This window comes from Medicago sativa, chromosome 3, assembly GCF_051527215.1.
Source record: "Medicago sativa cultivar Bolivia chromosome 3, Bolivia_mono, whole genome shotgun sequence".
Lineage (NCBI taxonomy): Eukaryota > Viridiplantae > Streptophyta > Magnoliopsida > Fabales > Fabaceae > Medicago > Medicago sativa.
Genome location: NC_140751.1, coordinates 47,872,361 through 47,886,117, shown reverse-complemented (window position 1 = coordinate 47,886,117; position 13,757 = coordinate 47,872,361). Strand labels below are relative to the sequence as shown.

General features: G+C 34.1%; 1 long non-coding RNA gene and 1 pseudogene across 4 annotated transcripts; one reads left to right on the top strand and one right to left on the bottom strand.

Moving 5' to 3' along the window:
* Positions 1–435: 435 nt before the first annotated feature.
* Positions 436–3,922, bottom strand: LOC146937846 (uncharacterized). 3 transcript variants are annotated; one of them, XR_015031054.1, is made up of 4 exons: positions 3,604–3,922; positions 3,343–3,463; positions 1,984–2,013; positions 436–1,423 (listed from the first exon to the last, which is right to left on the bottom strand). It is a non-coding gene; the product is annotated as an uncharacterized LOC146937846 (long non-coding RNA). The 3 variants fall into 3 exon arrangements; XR_015031052.1 differs by lacking the exon at positions 1,984–2,013 and having other exon boundaries at positions 3,604–3,897; XR_015031053.1 differs by having other exon boundaries at positions 1,984–3,463; positions 3,604–3,896.
* A 794-nt stretch (positions 3,923–4,716) lies between these two features.
* On the top strand, positions 4,717–13,249 carry LOC146937845 (uncharacterized; annotated as a pseudogene). Its single transcript, XR_015029987.1, has 9 exons — positions 4,717–7,778; positions 8,649–9,182; positions 9,680–10,382; positions 10,640–10,767; positions 11,054–11,128; positions 11,363–11,416; positions 12,137–12,239; positions 12,335–12,469; positions 12,548–13,249. The product of XR_015029987.1 is annotated as an uncharacterized LOC146937845 (transcript).
* The last annotated feature ends 508 nt before the right edge of the window (positions 13,250–13,757 follow it).

Sequence of the window (13,757 nt, the reverse complement as noted above, 5' to 3'; positions counted from 1 at the left end):
AGTGTTGGAACAATCGAGGAGACGAATTGAAGGAAATGAAAGTGTGTAGACTAAAGAGATACATGTTAGTAAACGAAAGATAAGAGGGAATAACACATAGCATTCACAAATATGCTTCAGGCATGACTGGAATATGCTAGCACTATATCTTTCTAAAATGCTATGATCTGCTAATTTATGCAATTCAAACAAATTCATATGCTTCATATTAACATATACTTGTGGAGCACAGGTGGCTTCAACTTGGAGGACATTAATTTTTGTCCCATTTGATGCAAAAAAATAAAATAAAATGTCAGAATAACTTTGTTAGCTATCCTACAACCGTAAAGCAATTACATTTAAGAGGCTAAAAAATTTCAAACCATCAAAACTAAATATATCAGCAATATCCAGCTCACCAAAAAACTGTATAAAATTAAATTGACATTTAAGTGTCCAAAACTCAGTAGACTTCCATTATAAAAATTACAATCAACAAATAGTTCCAAACTTATACTCACAAAATAAGCATACTCTTGACATCAGCAAATAGTCCTTCAATGTACATTTACTAATACAATGCATTGATTTGCTTCCATGATATACTACTTGCAACAACTAATCCACTAAGGTTCAAAACTGACTTTTGTAAGGACGGCTTGTAGTTTTGAGATTACATAACATTAATATGAACATCATAAAGAGACAAAAGGAAATGCAGTAGTTATGCAAGAGCACTAAAAAAAGGAAATAAGAACCAAGAGGGCATAAGAAACCATTCCAACGAATTCTCTAGTACCCACTTGCTTGGTAATAGTATGTTGTGGGATGTTTTGTGCCTGTCATGCTTTTAACTTCATTTGACTCAAAATCTAGCTGCAAATCATCAAAAGATTTCAGTTACATTAATCAATTCACATATGTCAATTCACAATATCAAAAGTAAGCGGCAAATAATCTTTTATTTTCTTCATGTATGGCTAAGAAATCACTTGTACATGCTTAAATAGTAAAGACCAATATAGTTTCTGATATACACTGATATAGTAAAATCATGCTTTTTATTTTTTGAAATCGAGTTGAAATAGAACAAAAATACCTCATTGATGACAAAATTTACTGTAAAATAATGCTTATGTTAGACAATATTCCTCCGCAATCCAACAGTACATTCAGATAACATAAGGCGAATAAAACTATATAAAGCAAAGGAATGCTTGAAGCCATAAATTGACATTAAAATAGTTTTTTGTACTTTCCTTCTAAACAATTGCCAATAGCAGTGGCCACTGCAGCAAAAACCAAGAACAAAAACACCTGAAATAAAGAACGGCCAAATCCAAGCAGTAGCTTAAAACAAACCCAAAGCTGTAACAAAAATAATTGTTGTAGCATACCTCAAAAAACCAAAGCGAAAGTGCCATGCTACTAACTCGTAGACCTAAAAATTAAAACCAAAATGTAAAAAAGAACAGTAGCAGAAAATTAAAACCCACATATGGCAGCAATGAGAGACTATACTTCAAGTATACTCTAAATCATAACCGAACCGTTGAATCATACTTCAATTATACTTTAACCAAAAACACATCAGACTAAAAGCACATAAAGTATAATTTAAGAAGGAAGAAGAGACTAATTTAAACTATTTATAAATGTAGAAATGAATACTGGCCTTCCCCTAGACATAGATAGCTATGAGACTATTGTCTTACCATCAAATGATCAATTTTATCTGACTATAAGCATACTACAATAGTTTATTTATTATTACTAATATCCTTTCATAGGAGCTACAATAAATCATGTCCCTATATAACATAGGACATGGAGGTCGCTCATGGTCATTCAAATGACCAAATGAAAAATTTTAGTCAAGAAAAAACTAAACATTTAGTATCAATATCACTTTCTATTAGGTACTGGTTGAGAACTTGGTCCAAATAGTCCTTAATAGATAGATCTCTTTCTTTGCCAATAAGTTTTCAGAGGCATTTTTACCTTGACATTGTTCTCATCCTCAACCAGTACCTGCAAGTTTCACCACATAGTTTGGAGAAAAAATAAGTTATTTTCATTGTTGATAGTATGAATACTTAGACTTGGCTTAATTAATTTTCTTGATCACATAGTTAATGTATTGTCGCAGTCGCATTCTAAACCGAAAGCATAAATTGTTGATAAAATAAAATATGAAAGATGTGCTTAGCAGTGCTTAGTAGAGAATGTTCAAGCCAGTCATTTCCTTCATTTCCATTTTAGAGAAAGAAGTTCCCTAGGTTCAACAATTTAATTTCATGACTAATGCCAATGTCTGCACTCATTCTCTTTATGCTTCTTTTCAATCAAACTTAGAAGAGAGTTTGGGAAGTTATTCTCCCAGAAACAACAAAATATATCATATCATAATAAATTGGAATACAACATGTGTTACAGACAATTCCTGCTGAACATGAGCTGCAGGCCAAGAATTTCAGTTCTAATAATGATGAAAACAAATTATAACATTACGCTATTCTCGAATCATTTTTTCTATTTCATTCAGAATGATAATTTACAATAAATTCTAAAAGAAAAGACATAAGTCAGAACACACATGTCACTAACTTTCAGCCATAACATTATGCATACTTATCAAGTAATTACAATAATTTCACAGATTATCAAATTTTAATTGCATTTGGTCATTATTCAGCATAAATAGAAGTAACGTGGAATCACTGGTAAAGTTAAGAATCATAAAGCACACAACCACCAGGACCACAAAACAAAAGCATGAAGCTTGCTAGAGTGAAAGTAAACAAAAAGTCAGGAACTGTATAATCAAATTGAAGTTGTCGACGGCGACGTTTTAATAATACTATATATAACCAATAAAAGAATTTGGGGAAATGAATAAAAAAATCAATAGCTACAGAGATGCAAGATGAAACTAAAGCATGGCTAAGTTGAAATCCAATTGTTATAGGGAAGTCACTTCTGATTGCTTTAGGGATGAATCCATGTTCAACCATGAATAAACATAATCTTTAATTTTATTGGACACATTTTTTTTTACACTATTATTTTAGTGCCACTGAAAAATTTAATTAGTTCCAATTTCCAAATAAACTGAACGAATCAGTCAAAAGAAACAATCAGGAATCACAATAGCTAAATTCATAGTTAAACTGATATCTATCATTATCACATATGAAGTATGAATACATGAAACTTTTTCAAAACATAGACAGAAACACTGTGATTTGGTTTTCAATCAACCAACATGCAGAACTAACAGAAACACTAATAGATCTACGGGAATCAGGTGTGGTTAAAATCAACACAGATATGAATTCATCTAAACTCTATAGAAAATACCTGGGGTCAGAGCACGATTTGCAGAAAATCCCTAGGATTGAAGAACAGACTTTCGGCACGAATATCGGCGGAAGAACTTCGTTCTTCGATTCTATTTCAATTGGGTTCTCCTGCTTCATGACTTATATTACATTCATGAGGAAAAAAAATATGAGATTAAAACTATATTATTGGAATAAAAAAGAAACAATCGTGAGAGAAAAAAATCATCAAAGAAAAAGCATAACAGTGATTTCAAATCTAGCATAAGTTGAACCTTACATTTCATAGAGGTAAATAAGGGAGAGACGACAGCGAGGTTGACAACGGTGGTTTCCAGTGAGAGGGGCAGAATTAGAGACGATGAGAACGAAGAAAAGTAGCGAAATCAGCGATTGAGAGAGGAAAAGAGCAGCGAATGAGACAGAAGAGCGATTATTTGTCATTGAGAGAAGAGCGATTGAGAGAGGAGAAAAACTGCTAGTGTGATGTGGTGATCGATGGTGGCACTGGGAGAATGAGGTATGAGAGAAAAGGGAGAGAGGGGGGTTAGGGAGAGTGATGGTTATTGAAAACATATGAAATTCATTTTTGTCATTTACGATGCAATTGGGTGCTGAGTCGTGTGTGGAAGATGTTAATAGATGGCTGTCAAATTTGAAATTCAAACATTAAGCAAATTAGATTCATCTAACGGCTGAAATGATTTGGAGCCAAAATATTAGGATTAGGGTTTGGAACTTAGGGTTAGCATGTTTGCTAGGATTAGATATAAAGGATTGCGAAATATCAGGGCAGCTATCGGTGCAGGATAATTATCGGATACTCTCCTGATATGTATCGGGAAGTATCGGATAATTATTTTTTTAAAAAAATAAAATTTAATCTTTGGATACTCTCCTGATACGTATCGGGAAGTATCAGGAAGGTATCGGTGCAGGATACGCAGGGGTTCATAAGCTCAAAATAAGTTCAATCCAAATGGAGATAAGGATAGAATCAAACTAAAGCTTAAACCTTCAAGCCTGCTTAAAAGAAGGGGAAATAACAGTGGATTGATACCAGCTGACTTATGTTAAACCTTACAAAAACCTCATTATTTTAGAAAGCTATTAGATTAATTAAATAAATGAGTTTGATATCCACTATGAATCATTGACAGGAGATCCTTGCCATTTCTGCAAGGTCCTATACGTTATTAGTTAAAGGATCCTATCTTTTAACTGCGCACACAATATGGTAAGAATATATTATGCCAAACTCCAACAATTCTATGATGATAACTGTGTTATCAAGTATCATTTGTCAACCATTTTATTTTTCAATACACAATACGACACACACATACACACAAACATATATATGGCTAACTTAGATCTATTGAAATTTATTTAGATGGCGAGTTTTCTGACCGATTTGGCGAAGCCTTGTGTGGACAAATTGATAAATGGGGCGATCACAGAGTCAAGTTATATATGTTGCTTCACGTGCATTGCTAAGGATTTTGAAGAAGAAAGAGCTAGATTGGAAATAGAAAAGACAACTGTCAAGCAACGTGTTGATGTGGCAACCAGAAAAGGAGAGGATGTTCAAGGTAATGCTCTTTTTTTGGGAAAAAGAAGCTGATAAGCTCATTCAAGAAGACACCAAAACAAAACAAAGATGTCTTTTTGGATTTTGTCCCCGTATCATATGGCAGTATAGAAGGGGAAAGGAACTGACAAATAAGAAGGAGCAAATCAAAAGATTGATTGAAACTGGAAAGGAACTTTCAATTGGACTCCCTGCTCGTCTTCCAGATGTAGAACGTTATTCATCCCAACACTATATTCCTTTTAAAAGCAGAGAATCAAGATACAAAGAGCTTTTGGATTCATTGAAAGATGACAACAATTATGTAATCGGGTTGAAAGGGATGGGGGGCACAGGAAAAACTACATTGGCAAAAGAAGTTGGTAAGGAACTTCAGCAATCCAAAGAATTTACTCACGTCATTGATACGACAATGTCATTATCTTTTAATATCAGTAAGATTCAAGATGATATTGCTGGACCCTTGGGATTGAAATTTGATGACTGTAGTGAATCTGACCGACCCAAGAAACTATGGAGTAGATTAACCAATGGTGAGAAGATTCTTCTAATACTGGATGACGTGTGGGGAGATATCAATTTTGTTGAAATAGGGATTCCACAAAGTGGCGATCACAATGGCTGTAGAATTCTTATAACCACACGCAATATGTTGGTGTGTAACATATTAGAATGCAGTAAGACAGTCCAACTAGAGCTCTTATCTGAAGAAGATGCGTGAACCATGTTCAAAAGGCATGCTGGTCTAAGCAAAAATTCAACTAAAAATTTGCTCGACAAGGGCCGTAAAATTGCAAATGAATGCAAAAGGTTACCTATTGCAATTGCTGTTATCGCCAGCAGTTTGAAGGGGATACAACGTCCGGAAGAGTGGGAATGGGCCTTAAAATCCATGCAGAAACATATGCCAATGCACGATGTTCATGATGACGATGATCATATGGTTAAAATTTACGAATGCTTGCGTTTAGCTATGATAATATGAAAAATGAGAAAGCTAAGAGACTATTCCTCTTGTGTTCTGTTTTTCAAGAAGATGAAGAAATTCCTATTGAAAGGTTGATCAGATTTGGCATCGGAGTAGGCCTTTTGGGGGAAGATTATGACAGCTACGAAAATGCTCGAAGTCAAGTTGTTATATCCAAAAATAAACTCCTAGATTCTTGTTTATTGTTGGAGGCCAATCAAAACAGTGTGAAAATGCATGACTTGGTTCGTGATGCAGCCCAATGGACAGCGAACAAGGAGATTCAGACAGTGAAGTTGTATGATAAAAATCAAAAGGCAATGGTTGAAAGGGAGATGAATATTAAATATTTGTTATGTGAAGGAAAGCTTAAGGATTTGTTTTCCTTTAAGCTTGATGGTTCCAAGCTTGAGATTCTAATTGTCAATGTGCATAAAGATAAAGACTGTCACAATGTGAAAATCGAAGTCCCGAATTCATTTCTTGAGAATAGTGCGGGCCTTCGAATTTTTCATTTAATCTCTGCTCGTTATTCTAAACTATATCTATCATTACCTCTGTCAATTCAGTCATTGAAGAATATTCGGTCTCTTCTCTTTACGCATGTCTTTTTGGGTGACATCTCTATTTTGGGAAACCTGCAAAGCCTTGAGACTCTTGATCTGGATGATTGTAAAATTGATGAATTACCTCATGGAATCACAAAACTAGAGAAACTGAAATTATTGAACTTGACAAATTGTATAATTTCAAGGAATAATCCTTTTGAAGTGATTGAAGGATGCTCATCACTTGAAGACTTGTATTTCAGAGGTAGTTTTAATGGTTTTTGCAGAGAAATAACTTTCCCTAAATTGCAAAGGTTCTATATAGATGAATTTTGCAGTTCAGTGGATGAATTATCATCAAAGTGTGTGTTTCTTAAAGTTAGAGATGACATTTTCCTATCTGAAACAACACTCAAGTACTGTATGCAAGAAGCAGAGGTGCTTAAACTAAGAAGAATCGAGGGGGGATGGAGAAATATCTCATACCTGATATTGTTCCGTTCGATCAAGGTATGAATGATTTAGTTGAGCTTGAATTACAATTCATTTCACAACTGCGGTGCCTCATTGACACTAAGCATACTCATTCTCAAGTACCAACTGTCTTCTCCATGTTGGTTGTACTAGATCTTTGGAGGCTAGAAAATTTGAAAGAATTATTCAATGGCCCTCTTTCTTTTGACTCTCTAAACAGTTTAGAGAAGCTGTCCATCAAGGATTGCAAACACTTGCAAAGCTTATTTAAGTGCAACCTAAACCTATTCAATCTAAAGAGTGTGTCGCTGGAAAAATGCCCGATGTTGATGTCCTTATTTCATCCGTCAACTGCTGTTAGCCTAGTGCTGTTGGAGAGATTGGAAATAGAGGACTGTGGATGTCTTGAATACATAATAGATGAAAGAAAAGGGGAGGAATCAAGAGGTGAAATAGTTGATGATAATGACAGCACAAGTCATGGCTCAATGCTTCAGAATCTGAAAGTTCTTAGTATTAAGAAGTGTCCAAGGATTGAATTAATACTTGCAATTCACTCTGCTCATGATCTACCAGCATTAGAATCCATCACAATAGAACATTGTGATAAGGTGAAATACATATTTGGCCAAGATCTCCAACTTCATGGCACACCAAATTCGATCAACATTTTTCCTGATTGTAATCTTACCATGTCTTTCTCCATTAAGGAAGCATCTTCCATATCTGGATATGCTTCCAAGCCACAAGAAAAATCAGACCCTATCAAATGCAATATCTTTTCATGGACTAATGTATATTGTTGGGGTAAAAAAAATGGGCACAAATTGAGGAGTACCACAAGTAATCAATTTCAAGTTCCGGACAACTTAATGGTAACTCTCTCAACTTCTCTTCTATCTTCATCTTCTTCAATGTTATTTTTTATACTTTTTTAATAAGAAACTATTGACACATTTTATTATTTAAAAGGAAAACTATTTTTAAATTCGTTTGATTACCTAATGGCAACCCTATCACCCAAGATGACACATTTGTCCCTTGATTATCAAAACTATGCCACCAAGACTAAGCCACTCAATAACACGATTTCCAATAATGACATTAACCGGTTTTGATAGGCACCTTCATCACCATGTAGGCATGCACTAACTTTGATAGGCATCATCATCCAAATCTTATGCTTTGATGCATAACCTATATTTGATAGACATCATCACCCAAATCTTATGCTAATGCTTTGATAAATAACCGATTAATGAGTTATGCGCTGCTCAATGCCTGGAAGAAAACTGTTCGTAGACTTTTTAGACTACTTCATGATTCTATCTGCCACACTCAAGATCATCTCATGATTTCTAAAACATATCTCTTTCTTCTTCCCACATGAATCCCAAACTGCTCTCTTTCTCATAAACTCGCCAAAACCTACCACTCTCTTTCGTCTCATTTTTTCTCCTAAAAAGGGCATATCTCTTCTTCTCTCATAAATCAGAACCCTCTCTATTTCTTTTGGATCCTCTTCACCCTCCCCTTTTTTGCTCGCTCTCCCCAAATCCCTCGTAAATATTACATTTTGCATATAACTTGCTTGTGCAAAGCACGGGTGCGTGATGTAATTATATATAAATGTAAACCGGTTGTATTGTAGGAGAGAAAAAATTACAATATATAAAAAAATTGAAACAAATTTGTTTTTATTTTCTTGAATTTTATATTCAAACACTAAGATTATATAATTGCAGGAATCAAATTCATATTCCCTTAACATATGGGAACGTGCTCAATGTCTTTCAAGACCATCACATATCTTGTGCAATGTTAAAGAGATTACATTGAAGAATGTTTCAAAGATGAAATCGGTATTTATCCTATCTACAAAATCAAGAATGTTGTTGGAAACTTTGAGAGTTCAGAACTGTGATGAATTGAGGCACATTATAATAATAGACATTAGAGATCATCATGAAAGCACTAGTGGCAACAGCTGGGGCACTGTCTTCCCAAAATTAAGACATGTTGAAGTTGAAGATTGTGAGCAATTGGAATACATAATTGTACATGATGATCATCTTTATTTTCAACTTCCAGAATTGGAATGGCTTTCTCTTTGGCATCTGCCAAGTTTAGTTGGCATGTGTCCTAAACAATATTACACAACAGCTCCAACTTTGAAAGGGTTTCAACTCCATGAATGCGCGCAGTTTAATATAAAATCTATTGGTGATTGCATAACTCATCATTCATTAACAAGATCTCTGAACAATACAACCATCAAGGTATCCATCCTTATTTCTATATATCTTTGTTGTTTGTGTTTCTAAACTTGATAATTTTGATCATGTTACAAGAAGAATACTATTGGATTGCAGTTAATAAATATTTTGCGATTGAATACAATTAGGAAAAGTGGGTAAAGGGAATTTACATTTTTTTTTAGGGTCTTGCTAATCGGTACCCTCGGGGCACTGGTTAAGGATGCCAAAAAAGGAAATTATCAATTAGTACCCTTGACATTGAGAAAATAATCTTTTAAACATAATTGCTAATTTGTAATTATATATATTTTAAAACTATGCAATTATGTTTCTTTTGACATCGGTTGAGCATATCAATTAGTCTCCATCATTGTCGTGTCTAAGTAGAGAGAAATTGTGAGTTTGAATCAACACTAGTATATCAAATATCTGCACAACCTTTTATATCTCGATTGTACTTAGGGGACTTTGTTATTCTTATTTTACGTGCTTGTTTATTTCTTATTCATTTATTGCAGGAATTGAGTGGGGATGTGGAACATTTTTGCGCTTTGGAAAGACTCAATGTAAACAATAACTCTAAAGTAGAAAGTATATTTTGTCTCAATGAAACAAATGAACAACAAATGAACTTAGCTTTGGAAGACATTATTTTGGGTGTTCTGCCTATGATGACATACCTTTTTGTCGGTCCCAAAAATTCGTTTGCCCTCCAAAACCTTACTAATTTAACAGTCAAGCGATGTGAAAAATTGAAAATTGTTTTCTCTAATTCTATGATAAGGTGTCTACCACAATTATGTCATATGAGAATTGAAGAATGCAAAGAGTTGAAACATGTTATTGAAGATGATCTGGAGAATAAAAAATCCTCAAATTTTATGTCTACAACAAAGACATGCTTCCCAAAGCTAAGAACACTTGCTGTGGAAAAGTGCAACAAGTTGAAATATGTCTTTCCATTCTCCACATGTAAAGAGCTTCCTAAGCTAGAGGGTGTAATGATAAGAGAAGCAGATGAGCTAGAGGAAATATTTGGAAATGAAGGGGATGAGAAAGTCAATATTCCGAAACTGAAAGTTGTAGCATTTGTCAACCTACCAAGCCTATGTCATGCCCAAGGAATTCGATTTCAAGCTGTAAAACATCGTTTCATACAGAATTGTCATAAACTCTCTCTGGCTTCAGCAACAACAGCAGACCTCAAAAATGATATTCGTGGTTTTTTTATCTTTCTACGGTAAACACTTTATCCAATATTTTTAAAAACTATTGCATGTTGGCTCTAAATAAGTGTTTCTTTTAAAATGTAAGCGCTCATGGATTGACCTATTTAATACAAGCTTTAATTCTATATAAAATATAGAAGTGATAAACAATATTCTACATCTTTGAACTTGAAAACGACGTTTTGATTTTATTGTTATTCTAATAAGGTACTATATAATGATGTTAACCACTATTATATTTTGCTATAGGTTTTCAATTGCACAATGATTTGACGAAGCTATTCGACCAATTAAATGATGAGCCTGGAGGCCACGATAAGAGTTCAGAAATCACTTTCGTTCAAACAGCATCAAGACACAAGTTGACTTCTTCGCAGGTCAATACTACTCTATTTATTCAATGTTCCTCTCCAATGCAATGTATTTGAATCAAACATTTTATTTTTTTGTGCAGAAAGAAATGGAAAAAACAATAGAGACAGAACATGAATTTGTTGAAAATGCTCCTCGATGAGAAATGCCAGCAGTAGCAATAATACAAAATATTTCTGATGTAATTTGTATATTCCTCTCCAAATATATACATATTCAATAGTTTACGCCTTAGCTAGTAATGGACATTATTGATAATGCAAGATCACTAATTCATATGCTCTTATATAGGAGTTGGCGAAACTGGTGCAACAACATGAACTTGGAGAAACTGATGCTACCAACAAACCTTCTCAGGAAAATAATGTAATATAGTACCACCTCGTTGTTTATATAAATCTAAAAATGAAACATTAAAAGAAATAAATTTACTTCAACTTCAGTTGGAGGGTTCAGAAACAACGAATGAGCTACCTATACAATTAGTTGCTCTTAAACGAAAGGCATTTCCCCTCATTTTGCTTGTATATTTTTTCACTCTTTGTCAATAAAGGAATTGAATTAAACTACAATCTTAAACATGTGTTTAATTATAAGCAGGGTAACAAAATAAGTGTTGAAGAAGCAGGGGCGGATCTCTTTAGAGACCCCCAGGTGCCACTGCACCCCCCAAACTTTATATAAATATCATATTATGCGTAATATAACAACTTATATGCTGGTGTTGCGGCGGTTATTCTGTCTGTATATCAGTTGAAGGTCGCGTGTTCGAACCCCATGGCACCCTCTTTTTATATTTTTTGACAAATTCTTCATATTTTATACCAAAAAAGTGGACCCAGTGGGGTTTGAACCGGAAAAAAAAGTGGACCCAGTGGGGTTTGAACCGGTGTCCCTCATGTCACAATTATTCACTTCTACCATCACACCAGTTTATAACATTGATTTGATTATTTTATGAGACTTTTTACTATATATTCTATAAATATTTGGCACCCCCGATAAATAAACTCAAGATCCGCCACTGTGAAGAAGGAACCACATCAGCTAATGCCAAAAGAATAACTTCAGCATCATTAAGTCAATTAGCTACTTCTAAGCATAAAACGACTTCACAGGTGAGTTTGAGTAATTAGGTCTTCTGCTTACAAGTATTCTTGTCGTGTTTTCTATTATTTGATTGCATTGGGATTGAATTTATAAGAGTCGAGATTTAAACTAATTTTGATACAAAGGGTACAAAATTGGAGTCTAATGCTTTTGACATGTAGTTCTTTTGTTTTCTATTTTTCTATTTTTTCCCTAATGAATTAAGGCTCTTCCAAACTAATTTAGGAAACCGTGATGATGCCATTTGTTTATTTTAAATTTTAGGAAGACGGTGATGTCCAAATAGCCATAGCTTCTCCTCCAATAGCCACTCAAGATGTTGATGTTGAAATCTGGCAGGAAACTAGAAAGACTAATGATGATCAAGGTAAAATATCTTTGGATCGGTTTTATTTTCTTAAGTTACCTCATCGCTCTTTTCATTTTGAAGTTGAGCTCTCTTCTTTCTCACCCTTTGTCCAGTTTCTCTAAATGATGATGATGTTGCGAAAGTAAGCTCAAATATTGAGGATCAGTTTCCTAAGAATGATGAAATATTAGTTTCCAAATCAATACCTTCTTGTATTGCATCTTAATATCCTTCAAAGCCTACTGAAGGTATTTTATTGCTTCATTTTATTTAATTAATTTAATTGTGCTCAAATAGGCTTAATTATTCTTTCCCTATAGTTTCAGGGGACCCTTCTCCAAAAGTAGAAGATTTCAGTTCTTCTTTGCTTGTCAAGAGGGAGCTTGATCAACTAGTCTCCAAGAAGCATTTCGATTATGAGAACGTGTTTTTTTTTGACTGATTTCTTTGTTAAGCATCCTTCAATTCTTTTGAAGGACACTTCATTGAGTAACAGATACAAGGGTTATGCCTACACTTGCCTAGCTGAGCTATTGAAATTCCTTCAAACTCATAGTGTGTTGGATGTGTTATTAGGTTCAAGCAACTCTGAATTTGTCGAGTTATTACAAGATGTGCGCAGATTTCCTTTTGATAAGAAATGGTTGGATGGTGTTGAAAAGCGCGCTTTGTTTACTGGTTTACATGTCTCTCAAGATGCATTGCAAAAATTGTTGGACTCAAAACACATTTTGACACAACATGTGATGGATCTTAAGCATCAATTGGATTCCTCTGACGCTGTTTTGCAGAACATCACTAAACAGGAGGCACAAATTTTACTAACTCGAGCTGCTTTAAGTGATCCTATTGGCTATTAGACTATTTTATTCCTTGCATTCACTCGATCTGTTTTCTGCTTTACTTTATCCTTGAATATTATGTATTTCTTGGGTAGTTTCGGTTTCTCATCTCAAATGAATTAATCAGCCTTACTGAATTCCTGATTTTTTAAAATTCTTATTGATTGTTGTATCATTGTATTATACATGTTGGTCATTAAGTATTGATATATTCTGTATTTCAAAGTAGAAAACAGGTTGAACAAATATTGTTATGTTGAACAGATATTTCAGATGTTTCCTAAGATTTGAATAAACAAAACGTGACTAAGAGAAAAGCCCGGATACAGCGACAATATGCAAAGATGTGTGTGTTGGAAATTATTACATTTAACCCGGTGCAGATACGGAAGCAAATGACATCAATAAATTCAGATATTTAATAAAGTTGGGATTTCATATATAAGCATTTTTTACGAGTTTATTGGGAAATGCCTAATGATTGCAGCAAAGAAATGTACAAAATATTTTCTGCTGGTATTTAAAAATGTTTTTTTTCGCCTTTTAGATTTTATGACTTATAATAAACAATTTACATTTTAGGTTTATTAATAAACCGACGCTGCTAGGGTTTCCTAGCTTGAGCGCCGCTTCTCAGTTTTATGGACTGATCACCATCGCTTGTGGTTTGGCTTCGAATTAATTGTTTTGTGAA